This window comes from Dendrobates tinctorius, unplaced genomic scaffold (genome assembly GCF_039654945.1).
Source record: "Dendrobates tinctorius isolate UK_male_01 unplaced genomic scaffold, ASM3965494v1 ptg000043l, whole genome shotgun sequence".
NCBI classification, from domain to species: Eukaryota; Metazoa; Chordata; class Amphibia; order Anura; family Dendrobatidae; genus Dendrobates; species Dendrobates tinctorius.
The window spans coordinates 29,480,498-29,500,231 of NW_027361711.1; positions in this window are offsets into that span (position 1 = coordinate 29,480,498).

Genomic DNA, 19,734 nt, shown 5'->3' on the forward strand with positions numbered 1-19,734 from the left:
TATACTGCCAGCCGCAGCCCGAGATATACTGCCAGCCGCAGCCCGAGATATACTGCCAGCCGCAGCCCGAGATATACTGCCAGCCGCAGCCCGAGATATACTGCCAGCCGCAGCCCGAGATATACTGCCAGCCGCAGCCCGAGATATACTGCCAGCCGCAGCCCGAGATATACTGCCAGCCGCAGCCCGAGATATACTGCCAGCCGCAGCCCGAGATATACTGCCAGCCGCAGCCCGAGATATACTGCCAGCCGCAGCCCGAGATATACTGCCAGCCGCAGCCCGAGATATACTGCCAGCCGCAGCCCGAGATATACTGCCAGCCGCAGCCCGAGATATACTGCCAGCCGCAGCCCGAGATATACTGCCAGCCGCAGCCCGAGATATACTGCCAGCCGCAGCCCGAGATATACTGCCAGCCGCAGCCCGAGATATACTGCCAGCCGCAGCCCGAGATATACTGCCAGCCGGAAAAAATAACATTCTAATTTATTAATAAAGCTAGTTTCACCTCTATTGAATTTATGACACCCTGAATTTCACTTTATTGCCTGCACGGAGTTTGATTACATGCTGCTCCCCACACTAGGCAAATTGCTCTGCTTTTTTTCCCTAAACTCTCATCCAGCGCTGCCCTCTTCCCACGCACTACACAATCATTGGCTTTTAAGATTAGTGCTGGGGCAGATACTATCATTCATTCCAGCACTGAAACTGACTGAGTAGTGATCCTGTGCTTCCATCTGTGGCAGTTCAGCACCGATCACTACACCTCACACCACAATGGTGATAGCACTGTCACATGTCCTCTGTTACTCATGGGTGTAATGATTGCAATTACAGAGGGTGCAGCCGGGTCCATACTGGAGGGGGACCCCCACATCAGGTGTATGTGCATCCAAGTGTGTTGCAGCGTGGAGATAGCAACTGACATTGACGTACATGGCAGGAACGTTATCCCATAAACATATGCTGAAGCAAAATGATGTTTAGTTACAACATAGATCAAGCTGCCAAACTTCTCTTCATGCCTCTGATACAGGTGAGGAGGGTCACATTGCGACCCCTGCAGTGGTGGGACAAGTTCTGATTTTTTTTTTCAATCTGCTTGTCGTGGTACCCAGGGCATGTATTGTGACCCTAATCACTTTATTTCTGCTGCTATGTCATGTAGCAGCAGCTTACAATGATTTTATGCTGCACAACCTGTGCCATGGCCAAAATCATTGTGTAACCCAGAATCAGTATATAATGCAGTGTACTGTAAAGCCGAATAAAAAGATTTACAGGACTCCATGGGAATCCAGTTAGGGTCATGGAAAGTTACACATTTGGTCAAGATATAGTACACACCTGTATTACATGCCACATTCAGCCAGGATGCTTGTGTCAGAATAATCAAGTCTGTGTATTATACACTGATATATATATATGGACACATGTATGCAGCTGTTTTTCATATAGAAATGTAACCATATGAATATAGATTGATGTAGATACATGGCAAAAAAATATAAAAATATAGCAGCACTCCAGGCATGAGATCGTGAAATAAACTGTGGTCTTTATTCACCCAGATATGTGCGACATTTCAACTTTTCAAAACTGTGAACCTTTCTCAAGCCATCAAAATTCACAGAGTATAAGCACAGTACATATAGGTTACACTCTATAATCAGTGATCAATCAATATACATCAGGAAAGAATAGTTGATATGTACAGGGCCGGCTCCAGGTTTTCATGGGCCCTGGGGAAATGGTCTCAGTGGGTCCCTTTAAGACATACCACGATACATGATGCACAGATACGGCAGAGAAATATAGGTATAGAACAATGCCAAAGATTTCACTTACTTCTTACATTACATGAGTAATAACTATTTAGCTCAGAAACCGGACAGTTTAGTCCTCTATACAGTATTATTATTTATTTATATAGCACCATTGATTCCATGGTGCTGTACATGAGAAGGGGTTACATACAAATTACAGATATCACTTACAGTAAACTAACAATGACAGACTGATACAGAGGGGAGAGGACCCTGCCCTTTCGGGCTTACATGCTACAGGATGGTGGGGAAGGAGACAGTAGGTTGGTGGGTTGCAGCAGTTCCGGTGTTGGGCTCCAGTATTATGGGTTCCACATAGCTCTCCATACAGGATCGTGGGCCCCATATAATGCTCCAGTATATGATGGGCCCCATACAATGCTCCAGTATATATGAGTCCAATATATTGCGCCAAGCGTAAAAAAAAATGAAATGCTCACCTCTCCTCGCTGGCCGCTGCTCTGCTCCAGACTCCTCAGCATTGCAGTCGTCCGGCTTTTTGCACTGTGACTGTTCAGAGAAGAGGTAGCACACTAGTCACATCATCGCACCATCTGACCTGAAACATCCCAGAGTGAGAAGATGTGGAAGACACTGCAGCGGAAGAACAGGGAGAGGTAAGTATTGCTAGTACTTGGGCCCTAAGCAAGCGGGGGGGCCAACTTGTGGGTGCTGGCACCGGTCCCCATAGCGTGCTGGTGTCCCCAATGGTGAGTGGGCCCCCCAGCCTGCTCAGGGCCCTGACACTTACCCAAGAGCTGACGCTGGCCCTGCATATGTATACAGTGCAATAATATCAATCTCCTCATGAGTCATTAAGCATATAACAATAATTGGATTTTCATCCTGTGCCAGTTCACAGGTATTGTGCATATAATATTAAAACCTTAATTGCTTGATAGAGATAATGTGATAACACAAGTGTTATAATTAATGATTGCTCATATAACTGCTGACGGTAGTAATATACATAGAATGTGCTCTAGGCTCAAATGTGATGTCAGTGATCCCAGCTACTCACTACACCAGGGGCCTAGAGGTGGAGGGGGCACGCCAACACCAACGACTATATCAGCTGGATGCAAGTCCTTGGAGCCACATTCTGCTGAAATGTTTTGTGGTGCAGGGGACCCGCTGGCTCCCTGAGCTGCAATACATGCCAGTGGCCTATCAGAGACTGGTAGCTGACGTCGGCGTGCCCGTGACTGGTGACACATGGCATCGACATCATGCACCATGGCGAGGATGCTGAAGTCAACTGCAGCGGCTGTAGAAGCGAACACCAGGCAGCATAGGGGGAAGACGAGTAGTATTTTTTTATGCATTGGAGAACAGAACACATTATCCCAGGAAGGGGCACACTATCCCAGGAATGGTCCCAGTATGGGGGACATTATCCCAGGAAGGGGCACACTATCCCAGGAATGGTCCCAGTATGGGGGACATTATCCCAGGAAGGGGCATCCCTGATTACGTACCATCCTCTTTAGTTATGTATGGGACAGTCCCCTATTATGTTGCGTCCTCTGTTTTTATGTACATTATTGTCCCATTATTACAAAGTATTATGTCATCTTATATATAGCACCGTTCTTTACATATTGCTTTCTTGTTATTTTTGTTACTCACAGCGCTCTCTCTTTACTACAGTGTCCTCTCTTGTTAGATATAACATGACTGCTGATGGTGCAGCATCTCACCAGTTAATCATACTTTGCTATCAGAAAAGTAGCTTTACCAACTTCCATCAGCAATCACTTCAGTTTTTATATAACAAGAGTGGATACTATAATAAAACAGGATGCTCTAAATAACGAGATTACGATATGTAAGGGATGGTGCTGTACATAAGAGGGCATCATGTAATAGGGGACAGTAATATTCATATTGAGAGGAGACAAATATCTGTAGCTTGGTTGCCATAAACATAGAAGGGCCCAAACATTTTTTTTGCACAGGGGCCCCAAGCTGTCAGTGTACACCCCGGCACTGACTGATTTGCACAAGCTCTCTTCTCTCCATCAAGTTGTGTGGCGCCATATTAGATCAGGGAGCTGCCCTCAATCTGTACATGTCTACTGCACTCAGTTATATGTACCTGCCATATTGGAGTGGGGAATGCTCACACTCCGGCACAGGCTGTATAAGCTTGTAGATAATTTGAAGATTGCTCTGGTTTCTCAATAGTAAAATATAGACAGAATAAGCAGAATTACAGATATATCTAGTATATAAAAAAGATGGTATGGGAGTAATAAATAATAGTATAGCAAGAAGAGCCACCTTGTTTGAACAGGGACCTATGTGAACAAAGGGCAATGGCCACATAGCAGATGGAAACTGCAAATACATTGAATCTATCCAGTCTGTTTCTGGTATAAGAAGAAATGGGTGCCATTCGTGGCAGACTGCTAGTTAGTATCCAGATGGTTGTCTGTATCTCTCACCCATTATATGTATTATAATTTAGTGCCGTCTACCAAATTGACAGACACCCATCTATGGGTCTCATCCCTCCAGTGTGACAAAGGATGGGCCATGTATATATGGAGGATACTGGGTCGATACTCTGAAGCTTGCTCTCGTTTGCAGTGTCAGTTTTGTATAGTGCTGCTTTCTTTAGAGGATACTTTAAGCGATATAGATCTATATTTCTATGAGTGCATAAATACTATTATATAAACCCACACAATGAAGGATTTCTTACTATCAGACATTAGGCAGCATTCACACAGGCAGGGCTGTCACCAGGAATTTTGGAGCCCCATATTCTACAGTCCCCTGCCCAGTCTTGGAAAAACTCCACTTCTGCATCACGTCCTCACCAATCACACATTAGTAGTTCCCATCCAACACCAGATCACATACAGCCATCGATTTTTTAAGCCCCACCACAAGGAAGACTCTTGATCGGGCCCTACTCTATTAAACATTTCTTAAAATATTCAATGCTCTTTAGGTACATTTTTAAAAATGACTAATACCACATACAAGGAACAAATTCTGTCATACCATAGCTGGACCACATATTACCACAATATAATGACCAAATAATATTACATACAAGGGATAACTACCACCACACCATGACCAGACCACATAGTGACCAGATACTACAATACTGATCATTAATTTAAAAAAACACAATACTAATATTACCATAAGGGCCATTATACCAAAGAGCTCTGTATATACAGTAGTGTTAGTATACAGGTAATACAGGGATCACCAGTGACATTATACACAGTCCCACTGTCTAGTCTTGGAAAAACTCCACTTCTGCATCATGTCCTCACCATTCACACTTTTAGGGTATGTTTCCATGGTCCGGAAACATTCACTATTTGCTGTGGATTGGACGCTGCGTACAGCTGCAGCATCCAAATGTTACAGCATATTGGAGGGGATTTTATGAAATCCCGTCTCCACTATGCGTGCAGGGCTGCATCCGGCGGCCCTGTGTATCTGGACATGCAGTGCGTCTTTCCTGACCGCAGCATGTCTATTTATCTTGTGGCGACACTCCGTCTCCGCAAGATACAGTCATGTGTTAAAGTTTGGGCACCCCTATTAATGTTAACCTTTTTTCTTTATAACAATTTTGGTTTTTGCAACAGCTATTTCAGTTTCATATATCTAATAACTGATGGACTCAGTTATATTTCTGCATTCAAATGAGGTTTATTGTTCTAACAGAAAATGTGCAATCTGCATTTAAACAAAATTTGACCTGTGCAAAGTATGGGCACCCTTATCATTTTCTTGATTTGAACACTCCTAACTACTTTTTGCTGACTTCCGGAAGCACTAAATTGGTTTTGTAACCTCATTGAGCTTTGAACTTTATAGCCAGGTGTATCAAATCATGAGAAAAGGTATTTAAGGTGGCCACTTGCAAGTAGTTCTCCTATTTGATTCTCCTATGAAGAGTGGCATCATGGGCTCCTCAAAACAACTGTCAAATGATCTGAAAACAAAGATTATTCAACATAGCTTTTCAGGGGAAGGATACAAAAAGTTGTCTCAGAGATTTAACCTGTCAGTTTCCACTGTGAGGAACATAGTAAGGAAATGGAAGAACACAGGTACAGTTCTTGTTAAGCCCAGAAGTGGCAGGCCAAGAAAAATATCAGAAAGGCAGAGAAGAAGAATGGTGAGAACAGTCAAGGACAATCCACAGACCACCTCCAAAGACCTGCAGCATCATCTTGCTGCAGATGGTGTCACTGTGCATCGGTCAACAATACAGCCACTTTGCACAAGGAGAAGCTGTATGGGAGAGTGATGCAAAAGAAGCCGTTTCTGCAAGCACGCCACAAACACAGTCGCCTGAGGTATGCAAAAGCACATTTGGACAAGCCAGTTACATTTTGGAAGAAGGTCCTGTGGACTGATGAAACAAAGATTGAGTTGTTTGGTCATACAAAAAGGCGTTATGCATGGAGGCTAAAAAACACAGCATTCCAAGAAAACACTTGCTACCCACAGTAAAATTTGGTGGAGGTTCCATCATGCTTTGGGGCTGTGTGGCCAATGCTGACACTGGGAATCTTGTTAAAGTTGAGGGTCGCATGGATTCAACTCAGTATCAGCAGATTCTTGACAATAATGTGCAAGAATCAGTGACAAAGTTGAAGTTACGCAGGGGATGGATATTTCAGCAAGACAATGATCCAAAACACCGCTCCAAATCTACTCAGGCATTCATGCAGAGGAACAATTACAATGTTCTGGAATGGCCATCCCAGTCCCCAGACCTGAATATCATTGAACATCTGTGGGATGATTTGAAGCGGGCTGTCCATGCTCGGCGACCATCAAACTTAACTGGAATTGTTTTGTAAACAGGAATGGTCACAAATACCTTCATCCAGAAACTCATTAATAGCTACAGGAAGCGACTAGAGGCTGTTATTTTTGCAAAAGGAGGATCTACGAAATATTAATGTCACTTTTATGTTGAGGTGCCCATACTTTTGCACCGGTCAAATTTTGTTAAAATGCAGATTGCACATTTTCTGTACAATAAACCTCATTTGAATCCAGAAATATAACTGAGTCCATCAGTTATTAGATATATGAAACTGAAATAGCTGTTGCAAAAACCAAAATTGTTATAAAGAAAAAAGGTTAACATTAATAGGGGTGCCCAAACTTTAACATATGACTGTAAATAACCCTGTCTATGGATACGATGCGGTGATTCTGCATATGTTCAATGAACACATGCGGTATCAAGTCGCATACAAAGGGGGGCGGCACTTTGGGCAGAGCATGTTTCCGCTTTGCCCAAAGTGCTGCCAGCATGCCCCGTGGAGACATACCTTATAACAGTTACCATCTAACACCATATCACATTCATAGCCAGCAGCTTTTGTTTTGGCCAAAAGATTTTTTTAAGCCGCCACCACAAACAGCAAGGTAAACTGTTTTGGCCGGACCCTACTCTAAACTATTAAACATTTCTTAAAATACCTAATAATCTTTTTAGGTACGTTTTATTTATTTTTCTGTAAGTATGTGACAAACATTTTTTAAAATTACTAATAATACCACATTCAAAGGACAAATACCATCACACTATGACTAAACCACGTAGTGACCGAATAATACCACATAAAAGGAACAAATACTGTATTACAATAGCCGAACCACATACAGTGCCTTGCGAAAGTATTCGGCCCCCTGGAACTTTTCAACCTTTTCCCACATATCATGCTTCAAAACATAAAGATACCAAATGTAAATTTTTGGTGAAGAATCAACAACAAGTGGGACACAATTGTGAAGTTGAACGAAAGTTATTGGTTATTTTTATTTTTTGTTAAGATTCAGAAACTGAAAAGTGGGGCGTGCAATATTATTCGGCCCCTTTAACTTAATACATTGTTGCGCCACCTTTTGCTGCGATTACAGCTGCAAGTTGCTTGGGGTATGTCTGTATCAGTTTTGGTACATCGAGAGACTGAAATTCTTGCCCATTCTTCCTTGGCAAACAGCTTGCGCTCAGTGAGCTTTGATGGAGATCGTTTGTGAACAGTAGTTTTCAGCTCTTTCCATAGATTCTCGATTGTTTTCAGGTCTCGATTTTGACATTCTAACACCTGGATACGTTTATTTGTAAACCTTTCCATTGTAGATTTTGCTTCATGTTTGGGATCATTGTCTTGTTGGAAGACAAATCTCCGTCACAGTCTCAGGTCTTTTCAGACTCCCAACAGGTTTTCTTCAAGAATGGTCCTGTATTTGGCTCCATCCATCTTCCCATCAAATTTAACCATCTTCCCTGTCCCTGCTGAAGAAAAGCAGGCCCAAACCATGATGCTACCACCACAAGCCATGATGCTGCCACCACCATGTTTGACGGTTAGGATGGTGTGTTCATGGTGATGAGCTGTGTGGCCTTTATGCCAAAATGTTCAATTTTGGTTTCATCTGACCAGAGCACCTTCTTCCACATGTTTGGTGTGTCTCCCAGGTGGCTTGTTGCCAACTTTAAATGACACTTTTTATGGATATCTTTGAGAAATGGCTCTCTTCTTGCCACTCCATAAAGGCTAGATTTGTGCAGTGTACGACTGATTGTTGTCCTATGGACAGACTGTCCCACCTCCGCTGTAGATCTCTGCAGTTCATCCAGAGTGATCATGGGACTCTTGGCTGCATCTCTGATCAGTCTTCTCCTTGTTTGAGATGAAAGTTTAGAGGGATAGCCGGGTCTTGGTAGATTTGCAGTGGTATGATACTCCTTCCATTTCAATATGATCGCTTGCACAGTGCTCCTTGGGATGTTTAACGTTTTGGAAATCATTTTGTATCCAAATCCAGCTTTAAACTCCTCCACAATAGTATCACAGACCTGCCTGTTGTGTTTCTTGGTCTTCATGATGCTCTCTGTGCTTCAAACAGAACCCTGAGATTATCACAGAGCAGGTGCATTTATACGGAGACTTGTTTACACACAGGTGGATTATATTTATCATCATTAATCATTTTAGGAGAACATTGGATCATTCAGGGATCCACAATGAACTTCTGGAGTGAGTTTGCTGCACTGAAAGTAAAGGGGCCTAATAATATTGCACGCCCCACTTTTCAGTTTTTGAATTTCCCCAAAAATTTAAAATAACCAATAAATTTCATTCAATTTCACCATTGTGTCCCACTTGTTGTTGATTCTTCACCAAAAATGTATATTTGGTATCTTTATGTTTTAAGCATGATATGTGGGAAAAGTTCCAGGGGGCTGAATACTTTCACAAGGCACTGTAATGTCTGAATAATATTACATACAAGGGATAAATATCTCCACACCACGACCAGACCACAGTGACCGAATACTACAAAGCTCATCATTAATTAAAAAAAAAAAACCACACAATACTAATATTACCATTATACACAGGAACTCTATACATAGTATGCAGTGTATAGTGTAAGTGTACAGTTAATACAGGGATCACTAGTGACATTATGCACAGGGGCTCTGAATATAGTATACAGTGTACAAGTAATACACTGATCACCAGTGACATTATACACAGGAGCTCTGTATATAGTGTTGGTGTGCAGGTAATGGTGATCAGCAGTGACATTATAAACAGGAGCTCTGTATGTTGTATGCAATACACTGACTCAGTGAAATTTGTTTTTGAAGTCCTTCAACTTCTCTTTTTCTTCTTCATCCAGTGCAGACTGACATCACTTCTTCCAGCCAGGACTCGTCTCTGCAGAAAATAAGCACACAGTGCTCAATAGCTGATCACTTCCATAGCACATTCCCCAACTTCTACACTACGCCAGATGAAAAAAGTAAAATCAACAGTGTCGCACTGCACAGTAACATAACATCCCACACTGAAAACAGGATCCTCAAAAATAAAATACATCACAGCATTAATAATATCCCTTAATTAACCCCTACAGTAATACTCTCCCACATCCTGGGCCCCACATGCTCTACTATCCCAGCCCCCATATGGCAGCTTTCAGTAGAATAAAAGATTCTTTTTACCTGGCCGCGGTCCAGCAGCATCCTCTTCCTCATTCATTTGATGCGCCAGTGCATGGCAATGACATAACATGCTGACATCAGCTGCCGGCCTCTGATTGACTGGCAGCTTTAAACTATTGCCGTGCAGAAAGCTATAGCTGTGCATAGATTTTAACTTATTGTGTGTCCTCGGACATGCGTTCCGTTACTGACCTGGCCGAATCCTGCCCTTGGAGCCCAGTAAGAAGAAGTACACCGCCCCCCTCTTTGCTTCTGCTCACCATGCCCCATACACTAGTAAGGGCAGTAATGCTCTTATGGTGGCTCTGCACACAGGCACAGGTTTCTTGTGGAATAATGTGACATTTTTTCCACAGGTTGTACAGGACCAAAAAAACAAAACCATAAGCATAAATCCCTAGCCTTATCCAGGGGCTGACTACACAATATATACCCTGGCTACTCAGGCACAGCTGAGCTAGTCTCAGTTCGGTCAAACAAAACAGCTGTTGTCCACAGTAACCAGTGATACTTGCAGTTTGGTGCACACAGCCTGTGCAGTCTCTCTTCAGCTCCACTATCACCCACTCTGGTCAGCTTTTCCCAAGCAGATTGACTAATGTGAGCACCTAGCCCGATTATATGCAGAGCAGCCAGGTGCTAATAATCAGAGCCTGCAGAGTTTGGGTTTAACCCTGTCCTATCTGGCTGTGCTACAATACTCACTGTAAGTGAATACGGATCTATATCAGTCTTTATTCATATGGTTACATTATTCTTAGCTGCCTGTAAAACCTCACAATGCACTAAGCTGATACAGAAAAGCATAATATACACCTTAGCTGTAAAGCCGAAAAAACTGGTCAATGTAGGATATGGTGATAATAATGTAAACATTATTGATCAAGCAGTTGGAGTGCGGTAATCAAGAACAAGATGCAAAGCAGGTTCACATCCAGATTAAACAATAGTGTTACTATATGTATTTCTATGCAGCAGCTGCTCCGCTCCTGTGTGCCGGCGGCAGCGCCTGGTGTTGATGCGAGAGACTCGTGCGAGTTTCTCGCATCACATACGGTAGTGTTATCCTGGCCTAATAGATATAGTTTATACTCAGCACATTCTTATTATAGGGGTTTTCCACCCAGTGAAAATGTTTAGTCACCAGTGCTGATTACTAACAGAATGCAATCTTCAGATTGGACTTTATTAGGTGGTTCAAGCACTTGTCACACTTCAGTCTTTTGACGTCAGTCGAAATCCGCCCTTTTTTGAAAAAAACGGATCTTTTTTTAGCGGAATCCGTTTTTTTTCTCATAGACTTGCATTAAGGACGGATTGCAATGGATGGCCATCCATTGCATCCGTCATTTGACGGTTCCTTCGAAATTTCAGCATCCGTCGTCTGGATACAACGGACATAGTAACGTTTTTTGTCTGCGTTGAAAAGACGGATGGTGACGGATCCGTCGCAGTCCGTTGTCTGCTATAATGGATGACTATGGGCGGCAGATCCGTCGCCGTCCGTCACATGACGGAATCAAGTGATGGATTCCGTTTTTTAAACTGAGCATGCCCACAAGATTTTTCATTCATTTAATTTAACTCAAAAAGCCGTTCTGGCACAGCAAAATTGTCTCTCTCTCTCCTCCTTTAAATTCCAAAATCTGCAACTTCGACAGATCCGTCAAAAAAACAGATGCGGTGCTTCAGTTTTTAGCCAATCTTCACTGGATCCGTTTTTTCACACTTTGAAGGATTTTGACTGACGCCAAAAGACTGAAGTGTGAAAGAGGCCTTAAAGGGGTTGTCTAAATCCCCAAGTCTGCATTTACTCTTTGTCACTCTATATGACCGCAGACTTGTGAATCCTCACACTGTACACACTGCACACTTTGTGGATTCTTTGGTGTCAGAGCTAGGAATGACGGTCAGTTGGTCTCGTGACTGCGAGTAGTTAATATGCATACACCCGGCCCAGGTACAGACTGGGACTGAAATTCAGCCCTGGCATTTGAAATCATACAGGCCCATGCTGTTCATATCCCCAAGCACTAGATGGAATATATTACTAATATTCCCCTGGATGGAGCAAAGCAAGAATTACAACATGACCAATATTTCTAATGATACCCGTGGCCTGCTGGGATAAGCGATGGAGTCGGCGACTTTGTGCTCCGTCACAACTCTTAACAGTATGGGTGTCTTGAGAACACCAATTCTGTTTACAACGTAGCAGGCAATGTGGCCCATGACCAGACAGGCCATTCTGCTATTTGCTAGAATTGCCAGATGGCCAGTCCAGCTCTGACCCGGCCACATTCACACTTGCAATATACTTACTAGTGACATATAGCGTGAATGCAGACTCGTGGATTTAGACTAGATAACCCCTTTGAGAAAAATGGATGAGAATCTGGTTGGTAAAAGCATACTTACAGTCATGTGTCAACTGCTTGAGCTCCCAGTAAAGCTGAATCCAAACATTACTCTACTCAAGTCTCAGAATGATTATTTATCCTGCAGAGGGGTGATCAGTATTCCCTGACTAGACAACACGTCTAACTTGGGCTCTATTACATGGACTAGATGGATGACTGTGATTATTCGTCCTTAAGGATGATCCCCAAGATCAGACAATAGAGCAGGTGGAGGCGTTGGTCTGCTCCTATCATCAAAATGTACCTTTCAGGTTATCCCTCAAGTACCCTCACTTGTCTTTCCTTCTTTTGAGGTCCATGCCGTCAGACTCTTCACCCCCTTCTCCATGCGAGTGGTGGTGGTATATCGTCCTCCCGGCCCCTCCCTTCAGTTCCTGGATCATTTTGCCACTTGGCTTCCACATTTTCTCTCCTGTGACATCCCTACCCTCATAATGGGAGATTTCAACATCCCCATTGCTCTTCCACTCTCCCCGTCTGCTACTCACCTTTTATCTCTAACCTCCTCATTTGGCCTTTTGCAGCTTACTAATTCTCCAACGCATGAAGACGGAAACTCCCTCGACTTGGTCTTCTCTCGGCTTTGTGCAGTGGATGATTTTGCAAACTCCCCTCTCCCGCTCTCTGACCACAACCTTCTTTCATTCTCTATTAAGAACCACCAGGCTGCTCAGGTCACCCCCACTGTCCATATTTATAGAAACATACAGGCCATTAACACCCAGAAACTTATGAAGAACTTGCAGTCTTCATTGGCCCCTATCTCCTCCCTCTCATGTCCTGATTCTGCAGTGAAGCATTACAATGAAACACTTCAAAGTGCCCTGGATGAATTTTCTCCTCCTATACCTAGAACACCACAACACAGACGGCGACAACCCTGGCACACCCTGCAAACACGTTTCCTGCAGCGGTGCTCCAGGTGCGCCGAAAGTCTGTGGAGAAAATCCAACCTACCCGAAGATTTCATCCATCATAAGTTTATGCTTCGAACATACAACACTGCCCTTCACCTCTCAAAACAAACCTACTTCAACACCCTCATCACTTCACTGTCCAATAACCCTAAAGGTCTCTTTGACACTTTTCATTCTCTACTCAACCCAAGAGTACAGGCCCCAACCACGGAGCTTCGAGCTGACGATCTGGCCAATTACTTCAATGAAGAAATTGACCAGATCCAACAGGAAATTATCTCCCAATCACCTCATACCATGCACTGTCCTCCCTCCCCCACTGCATCTAGCTCACTCTCTGATTTTGAACCAGTCACAGAAGAAGAAGTAAGCAGGCTCCTTGCATCTTCTCGCCCAACCACTTGCACCAGTGACCCATTTCTGTCACATCTACTCCAGCCCCTTTCCCCTGCTGTCACCCCTCACCTAACTAAAATATTTAACCTCTCTCTCTCTTCTCTTATCTTTCCCTCCTCATTTAAGCATGCCATCATACATCCACTAGTTAAAAAAACATCCCTTGACCAAAACTGTGCCGCTAACTATAGACCTGTTTCTAATCTTCCCTTCATCTCTAAACTCCTGGAACGCCTGGTCCACTCCCGTCTTATCCGCTATCTCTCAGAAAACTCTCTTCTCGACCCTCTCCAATCCGGTTTCCGCTCTTTACACTCTACTGAAACTTCCCTCACTAAAGTCTCTAATGATCTACTAACAGCTAAATCAAAGGGTCATTACTCCATGCTAATTCTCTTGGATCTCTCTGCAGCATTCAACACTGTGGATCATCTGCTTCTCCTCACTATGCTCCATTCCATTGGCCTCAAGGACACCGTTCTCTCCTGGTTCTCCTCCTATCTCTCTGACCACTCCTTTACTGTATCTTTTGCTGGCTCCTCCTCCTCTCATCTTCCCCTTACTGTTGGGGTTCCTCAAGGATCAGTCCTAGGCCCCCTCCTCTTCTCTTTGTATACTGCCCCTAATGGTCAAACAATCAGTAGATTTGGTTTCCAGTACCATCTCTATGCTGACGACACCCAATTATACGCTTCTTCTCCTGACATCACGCCAGCCTTTCTGGAAAACACCGGCAATTTTCTAAATGCTGTGTATAACATCATGTCCTCACTATATCTGAAACTGAACCTGTCAAAGACTGAACTCCTTGTGTTTCCTCCCGCTACTAATGTACCTATACCCGACATTGCCATTTCCGTGTGTGGTTCTACTATTACTCCCCAGCAACATGCCCGCTGTCTTGGGGTCATACTTGACTCTGAGTTTTCCTTTGTCCCCCACATCCGATCACTGGCTCGCTCTTGTTATCTGCACCTCAAAAACATTTCAAGAATTCGACCCTTTCTTACTTTTGACTCTGCAAAAACTCTGACTGTTTCTCTTATTCATTCTCGTCTCGACTATTGTAACTCCCTTCTAATCGGTCTCCCTCTTACCAAACTCTCCCCCCCTCCAATCTGTCTTGAATGCTGCTGCCAGGATCATATTTCTCGCCAATCGTTACACCGATGCCTCTACCTTGTGCCAGTCATTACACTGGCTACCCATTCACTCCAGAATCCAGTACAAACTTATTACCCTCACCCACAAAGCTCTTCATGGCTCAGCATCACCCTACATCTCCTTCCTTGTTTCAGTATACCATCCTACCCGCGCCCTCCATTCTGCTCATGACCTGAGGTTAGCATCCTCAATAATCAGAACCTCCTACTCCCGTCTTCAAGACTATACACGTGCTGCGCCAATTCTTTGGAATGCACTTCCCTGGTCAATACGATTAGTCCCCAATCCCCACAATTTTAAGCGTGCCCTGAAAACTCATTTATTCAGACTGGCCTACCGCCTCAACACATTAACCTAATCTATCCCTATGTGGCACAGCCAAAAGTTTTTTACCATAACCAGGTTCCCCGCATCATGTTCCCATATGCTTTATGCTTCCATTAGCCCTCTGCATCTGAACTGTTACACACTTATCATTATGGCTGGTCCATATGTGTCGCCCCTGAGGCTTCAGTCGCCACAGAGGTACTGCACCTTCTCCTAAGGTGTGGTACCCCACCATCCAGGTAGGGTGGGAACTCCCTTCCACATTCCCACACCTGCACCCCACACACAGGATAGTTCAGCAGGGACCCATCCATGTTTTATGCTGGAAAGGTCATAGGGTGCCTTTTGTTGTTCCTGGCTTCGTAACACGAAAGGTGCTGGGGAGGCGGGTGGAGTTAGATATAAAAGAGAGGGAAGGTGTAGGATTTCAGGTCAGTCCGCAGAAGAAGGCAGGCAGAGTAGGAGAGAACAGCCACTCGGTGAAGAGTGGGGATCCCTGGAAGAAGGGATGGAGGAAGGAGTGCTGCAGCTGCCCCAGTGAACTGGGGCAGTGAAGGAAGAGAAGGAGAAAGAGATGTAGACTGGAGACTACCGATTCCATAAGAGAGATAGAACAGATCGGAACGAAGGAGAATAGAAGGATGGTGGGAAGCAGGTTGAGAAAGCGAGATAACCCTTCCAGTCCAGAGCGCAAAGGCAGGGGCCCGGTCCCCGAGGTTGATTGGATCTTTATGTCCGGCAACAGACACCGGAGGAGTAGTGAGCCACCAACGCCTTACTCCCATCGCAGACTTGGGACACAACAGCACTTGGATAGTGAGCCGGGACACAGAGCGGAGCCCCCCAAGCAGGCTACAGCTGTCTGTCATACAAGTAGAGACTAGGAACACCTAGAGAGAGGCATTCCAGGGTAACTAAGTACTGGAGTGCTTCGAACCTAAAGGCGCATTGGAGGAGTCGTTCAGTAAGGTACATATTGGCGGAGTGTGGAGAGGAGAATACTATCCTGCCTGGAGGTTGACTGGGGCCCTGACCTGAAGAACACAGTGCGGAGGCAGGCAGTTGTGTGAACTGCAAACAGTGAGTAAAGCTTTGGAACCGCATACTCTGGTGTCCTCCAGTTATTCCAGCACCGCTACACCTGGGTACCAGCATCTATACTATTCTGCGCCTCTCCTTATCCATTGCACCTACACTGCCCTGGGACTACAGCTCCACCTGTGGAGAGCTACACCATCTTTGCTGCACCACACCATCAGTCCCAGTGGATCTGCACGCAGCGTTGGCTTAACATCTTGCTTGCCAAACACCACAGGTGGCGTCACAAACTATTCCAATAAACTTTAACATCATTAATATCACCGCCATTGATATTGGTCGCCCAGGGCCACGGACCGGGTCACCGCTGCTGTGACACATTCCCCCTGACACCAGCCCGGTACCGAGTACCCCGCTGCCCTGGGTGTGAGGGGCGACCCACATACAATCAGGGTAACTGTTACCACCCACCTTTCGTGTCTCCCCTTTTTTCCTCATAGATTGTAAGCTTGCGAGCAGGGCCCTCATTCCCCTTGGTATCTGTTATGATCTATGTGATTATTGTTATGCTGTAATGTATATTGTCTGTACAAGTCCCCTCTGAAATGTAAAATGCTGCGGAATATGTCGACGCTATAGAAATAAAATTTATTATTATTATTATTATTATTATTATTATCTTTTTTCACCTTTGATCAGAAGCCTGTCTAACTGAAATATTATTGTGAAACCAGCATTCTTAAAAGGGGTTGTCAACATTTATCACAGTGTGTCACTCTATACTGTATGACTGCAGATTTGGGAATCCTCCCAGCAGGTGCAGCTGTCAGGATTTTACGGTGCTGAGACCAAGCGGCCATATGCGATACGCATATATCAGGCCACATTGTGAGACACATCTGACCTCGTTCAATACAAGTACTGTATATTGAGTGAGGTTATGCAGACTGGTCAGAATATGGCTGTCCGCATGCATACCGCATATTAATAGTCAAGTGAACGCCTGTTCCCGCCGGCGATGGAGAATCCTCACAGCTTGTATAGTCATTACATATATGATAATGCCCAGTATCAGAGAACGAGACAAGGCTGTGACCATGGTCCAAAAACGCCTTGTGCAAGGATTACCACTCCATATACTAATCTTAAAAAGGAGAAAACGGAGTAACGGATCCAAAATATATGCAAAAGTATAAATTTTATTAGTACTCACTAGAGTTGAGCGAAACGGGTCGAAAAAATTCAAAAGTCGCCGACTTTTGGCAAAGTCGGGTTTCATGAAACGAAACCCGACCCTAGGATGAGGTTGGCCACGAGGTCGGCGACTTACGCGCCAAAGTCGCGTTTCAAAAGTTTGTTTTGCTCTCTTTTTCAGCCAATCAGGATCCACGGACACTGTGGGCAACGTGATGACATAGGCACGGGTCACCACCATCTTTCAGAAGGGCATGCAAGTGATTGGCTTGCTTTGGTGGGCGTCACAGGGGGTATAAAAGGGCGTGCACGCCGACCGCCATCTTACTTCTGCCGATCTTAGTATAGGGAGAGGTTGCTGCTGATTCTGTAGGGAGAGCGTTAGGCAGGGAAGAAGACAAAAAAACTGCTTCTGCTGCTAGCGATTTGGCCTGCACAACACACCAGTCACTGTGTGTGCAGTGCAAGGGGAGGCTATATAGTGGTGTATCAGTGGTGTTGGTTGTTGGGCTGCCTTCTAAGGCTTCCTGACATTCCTGCATTGCTGTTTACCCACTGCTCGGCAAACTGCTTTTTTAAAAGCAATCCCAATTTTTTTTTTTCTCCTGCTGAGAAGAAAAAAAAACTGCTTCTGCTGCTAGCAATTTGGCCTGCACAACACACCAGTCACTGTGTGTGCAGTGCAAGGGGAGGCTATATAGTGGTGTATCAGTGGTGTTGGTTGTTGGGCTGGTCTTCTAAGGCTTCCTGACATTCCTGCATTGCTGTTTACCCACTGTTCCGCAAACTGCTTTTTTAAAAGCAATCCAATCTCCCTTATCCTCTAGTCACTTTTGTCACAGCTGTGCCATCGAGCCTGTCACATAGCGCTCAGATATTCATTGGACCTCACACAATCCAAAAGTGTCCAGTGTCCAAAAGTGTGTGCAGAGATTCAAAATCTCCCTTATCCTCTAGTCACTTTGGTCACAGCTGTGCCATCGAGCCTGTCACATAGCGCTCAGATATCAGTGGGCCTCACACAATCCAAAAGTGTCCAGTGTCCAAAAGTGTGTGCAGAGATTCAAAATCTCCCTTATCCTCTAGTCACTTTGGTCACAGCTGTGCCATCGAGCCTGTCACATAGCGCTCAGATATCAGTGGGCCTCACACAATCCAAAAGTGTCCAGTGTCCAAAAGTGTGTGCAGAGATTCAAAATCTCCCTTATCCTCTAGTCACTTTGGTCACAGCTGTGCCATCGAGCCTGTCACATAGCGCTCAGATATTCATTGGTCCTCACACAATCCAAAAGTGTCCAGTGTCCAAAAGTGTGTGCAGAGATTCAAAATCTCCCTTATCCTCTACTTTGGTCACAGCTGTGCCATCGAGCCTTTCACATAGCGCTCAGATATTCATTGGTCCTCACACAATCCAAAAGTGTCCAGTGTCCAAAAGTGTGTGCAGAGATTCAAAATCTCCCTTATCCTCTAGTCACTTTGGTCACAGCTGTGCCATCGAGCCTGTCACATAGCGCTCAGATATCAGTGGGCCTCACACAATCCAAAAGTGTCCAGTGTCCAAAAGTGTGTGCAGAGATTCAAAATCTCCCTTATCCTCTAGTCACTTTGGTCACAGCTGTGCCATCGAGCCTGTCACATAGCGCTCAGATATCAGTGGGCCTCACACAATCCAAAAGTGTCCAGTGTCCAAAAGTGTGTGCAGAGATTCAAAATCTCCCTTATCCTCTAGTCACTTTTGTCACAGCTGTGCCATCAAGCCTGTCACATAGCGCTCAGATATTCATTGGGCCTCACACAATCCAAAAGTGTCCAGTGTCCAAAAGTGTGTGCAGAGATTCAAAATCTCCCTTATCCTCTAGTCACTTTGGTCACAGCTGTGCCATCGAGCCTGTCACATAGCGCTCAGATATCAGTGGGCCTCACACAAACCAAAAGTGTCCAGTGTCCAAAAGTGTGTGCAGAGATTCAAAATCTCCCTTATCCTCTAGTCACTTTGGTCACAGCTGTGCCATCGAGCCTGTCACATAGCGCTCAGATATCAGTGGGCCTCACACAATCCAAAAGTGTCCAGTGTCCAAAAGTGTGTGCAGAGATTCAAAATCTCCCTTATCCTCTAGTCACTTTTGTCACAGCTGTGCCATCGAGCCTGTCACATAGCGCTCAGATATTCATTGGGCCTCACACAATCCAAAAGTGTCCAGTGTCCAAAAGTGTGTGCAGAGATTCAAAATCTCCCTTATCCTCTAGTCACTTTGGTCACAGCTGTGCCATCGAGCCTGTCACATAGCGCTCAGATATCAGTGGGCCTCACACAATCCAAAAGTGTCCAGTGTCCAAAAGTGTGTGCAGAGATTCAAAATCTCCCTTATCCTCTAGTCACTTTGGTCACAGCTGTGCCATCGAGCCTGTCACATAGCGCTCAGATATCAGTG